Source organism: Octopus bimaculoides, chromosome 3 (genome assembly GCF_001194135.2).
Source record: "Octopus bimaculoides isolate UCB-OBI-ISO-001 chromosome 3, ASM119413v2, whole genome shotgun sequence".
Lineage (NCBI taxonomy): Eukaryota > Metazoa > Mollusca > Cephalopoda > Octopoda > Octopodidae > Octopus > Octopus bimaculoides.
In genome coordinates this window covers 14,439,590-14,443,981 of record NC_068983.1, presented here as the reverse complement: position 1 = coordinate 14,443,981, position 4,392 = coordinate 14,439,590, and positions in this window count along the sequence as shown.

Below are 4,392 nucleotides of genomic sequence, written 5' to 3'. Positions count from 1 at the left end.
ATGTATGTCTATAATTCCAAAAGAATTGACAACTTGTCATAAATTTCAATTTTTGCTTAGGATGCATTTATTTTGGCAACTGATGTCATTCTCAACTTTTTCTTTCCAATTTTTCAATTTATATATATATATATGTGTGTGTGGGGGGGGGTGTTTGTGTGTGTACATACATACATATATACATACATACATATATACATACATACATAATTTTTGTTTGTGCCAAGTGAATGGACGCTTGTTTGTGCCTGAATCTTCGTGTGTGTTTCTATGTGTTCCCCTCCGATATAAAGAATTTGGATTACCCCCACTCATCGTATCCAGTTACCTCCCGGTAATCTTAAGTCTAGTTCGAATTAACGTTGTAGTCTGAATCCAATTTCAAGTTATTCTGCATCTAACTTTACTGAAGTGATAAATTCTAACGCTTACAGTTCATGATATGTTCGTGACATTAAACAGGTGTAACATCCAAGATTCTAAACTAATCTTAAAATATGAATATAAAACAAATACCGAATTTTTAAACACCCACCAACATTTTACAACACCTTCAACAAAATAAACTTTGAAAATCAGAGATTCTCTGTATGCACTTGTTTTTTAAAAAAATACATTTTTAAATAAAACTATTTTAAAATAAAACATTTCGTAAACTTAAAACTGCCGTGCATTTTTATTTTGAATTGAAGTTTGTATTTGGAACCTTTAGTTTTTTGTACTTTCTGAAAATTTAAAACTTTTATTTCAGTTCGAATTTCTCAAAGATAAAAAAATGTATATAATCATAAAATGTATTTCAAATGCGATCGAAATACCTATTACACAGAACTAAACATATTAATGTGCATACATTTTAAATGTACACGGAATATATTTATGTAGAAAAGAAAAAGAAAATATGTTAATTACCTCCGGGAGTAATTTGAAATCGCCTTTATCCTACTGCTCGTAATCTGAACACGATTCCAAGTTATCGAGAGGTACGCTGAGTGGGGACGTATTCTGAAATCGCCATATCGGGTCTGCATTTATGGTTGCTCAGGTAAATTTGTGTTTGACACAAAGTCATCTGTCTCCTTGTATCAAAATTGTAACTTAGCGATTCTATAAATGTAGATTAAAATAAAAACTGATGTCGATACGAAGTCAATGCACCTGTATGGTCGCAGTTCAACGGAAGAAATATATATCGGTTATAAACTGCCGTTCAATCGACGCATCGAATAAAAAATAACGTGTAGAAATTATTTCGCTGACGTTGTACACGCACTCTGTTCCTTGTCGTAAAACCGGAAAGGTAGTGATGAGGTATGTGGGCCATTGGAAGCCAATAACAAACAGAAAAAGAATTCTTTTTCTGCAGAAAAAGAATTTTATAAATATACACACAAGAAAAAAAAATATATATATGACTGAACGAAAATAGATATCAATGATAAATATTGGACATGTTTGGAAATATTCCTGTATATTTCTATAAAGAAAATACAATAAAAATTTGGGTATCCGAAATATGTGTATAATTCCAAAAGAATTGGCAGCTTGTCATGAATTTAAATTTTGACTAAGAATTTTTGCTTAGGGTGCATTTATTTTGGCAACTGATGTCATTTTTAACTTTTTCTTTCCAATTTTCCAATTTTCCAATTTTTGTTTGGATAATCCATTTAATATCGTTCTTCAAGAATATACAACATTTGCACTCCTACAATAACCTTAATTCTTGAATAAATACGTTTCTCAATAAATAACATTTAAATTATTCTTTCTATGCATTAACGTATTGTATTATGTGCCTTTCATCATATCAGGTGTATATTTTATGTCAAATATATATTCTAAATACATGATGAAAGAGATTAGCTGGGAAGAAAGTAGCTCTGAGCACGATGCAACTGTGAGGTAATTTGAATATGCGTTCTCTTACAAAGATTCTGATTGACCAATGCATTGTATCCTTCGTATTCCATTGAAAAATGTTCATGTAAAGACCTTCATCAACGAGGGAGAAGAGTTAATTCACGATAGCGTAAACTAAAAACAAAGAAAAATGTTCTTATTTACCGGAGACGGAACTTGATCGATACATCAGAAACTCGTTATACAAAAGTAAGAAACACTACAGATCACGTTTGAAACCTGTCTGTAACTGACGATGCTCTTATTTACAAAGTACCATCAAATATAGACTTTCAAAATATAGTAAAGAAAGAAATCACCCCGATGGAATGTAAACTGAGAAATTAAATATTTGTGTTAAAATATTCTATTTACTCCGTCTCGCTAGAAATGCTCATATCTTACTTCCATTAATTCGATATCTAATGCAAAACTTTTCATTGAGTTGATTCCTCTAATAAGATCAATTCTTGAATAAAACATTCATTATGAAGATGTATATTATCAGAGATCGAACGTTTGTCTCTAACCCAACACAGGCCCTAAATGTATTTAGATGATATAGAAAGCACAACGCATTGCTGAGTATTACAACAGGCATAGAGAAATAAAATTGCTCAAATGAAAACCCAATTGTATTAGCGAGAAGTAGTTTGTGTTACAACAGGAAGCTCCAAAACTTCACAATCCGTATTATAGCATAAATAATCAACTCCCAAACATCCAGATACACATACAACACTCTTATACACTATTCTACAAAAACTATCTACCGAGAGAAAAATATTAAATTCCAAAAACAAAACATATTCTCGCCATAGGGAAATCGTCTGATTGGGGAAGTTGTTATGGGAACCCTACAACCAATGACTTTATTGGCTATTTTTCAGAAAATACATATGAAATAAAAATGCATGTTAGATTTTTCTCTTACTTTACTGCAATTATATAAAAAAAAAAAACACATATATCTTCACAGACAATATACTCTGTTTAATGTCTTCAGAGATTTTATAGCTCCACATGGCATGACTATATTTGCATGAATGGCATCCCACGGCGATGCAAGCTTAGTGATTGATCATTACAATAAACTGCTCACAAACCTTGAGCAATGTTATAAAAAACCTTATGCCAGCCATATAAAAAAACCTTATGCCAGCCTTATAACAATCTTCTAGTTTTGATCAAACCATATGCCTGCATCTCTTTAATAACTGCTTAGAAAAAAAATCGAATTTAAATTATCTCTAAATTACATTTCTTGTATTAACCAGCGGGGCAGGAACAAAATGGTTTCAGGATATTAAGAAAAAGATCTTAAAATTTACCATTAAAGGGTAGCTACTAAAAATAATTGTTAAATCCCATGCGTAAAGAAATCCGCACTTTGGTTTTGAAATTATATTTTGCAGCCAGTTTCACATTTTATGTAGCTCATTAGTAAAATATTTTTGGCGTTAATCAACAAGTAATAAAATTAACACTCCGCTGTATTTATGTAATAACTGATACTGCTATAATTTAATTGTTCGTGGAAAAACTGTCAAAGCTACAAATTCTGGCATTCTCATCGGTATAATTAGCGTCATGTCTCATAAGCCATACATCGTAATTTCGTTTTATAACTTTTGGTGACATATAAATGTATTTTAATATTTTTCAGCGGCATGTGTGATAATTACGTTAATAAATTCTCATTCTAAACTCAATATGTGCGTATAAATCGTTAACCAAACCTTATATATGCTCACTGAGATTGAAAAAAAAATTATATATATATATATATATATATATATACATATATATATTATTTTATTCTTTTACTTGTTTCAGTCATTTGAGTGCGGCCATGCTGGAGCAGCAGCTTTAATCGAACAAATCTACCTCAGGACTTATTTTATTTTTTTGTAAGCCTAGTACTTATTTTATCGGTTTCTTTTGCCGAACGGTTAAGTTACGAGGACGTAAACCCATCCACATCTGTTGTGAAGCGATGGTGGGAGGACGAAGACAGACACACAAACACACACACACGCACACATAAATTTGTGAGTGCGTGTGTGTGTGTGTACGACGGACTTCTTTCAGTTTCCGTCTACCAAATCCACTCACAAGGCTTTCCGCGGCGCGATGCTACAGCAGAAGACACTTGCCTAAGGTGCCACGCGGTGGGACCGAACTTTGGAACCATGTGGTTGAGAAGCGAGCTTCTTACCACACAACCACTCCTGCTTCTTATATATTTTATTTCCCTGAGTTTGGTTTATATGTATTGTCTTTAAGGTGGTTGCCCTCTAGCCTTAGATTAGCCTTGACTGAAGAAAATTATGATCGATAGACTACTGTGTCTTTCTCGAGTGAGTGGAGGCGCAATGGCCCAGTGGTTAGGGTAGCGGACTCGCGGTCATAGGATCGCGGTTTCGATTCCCAGACCGGGCGTTGTGAGTGTTTATTGAGCGAAAACACCTAAAGCTCCACGAGGCTCCG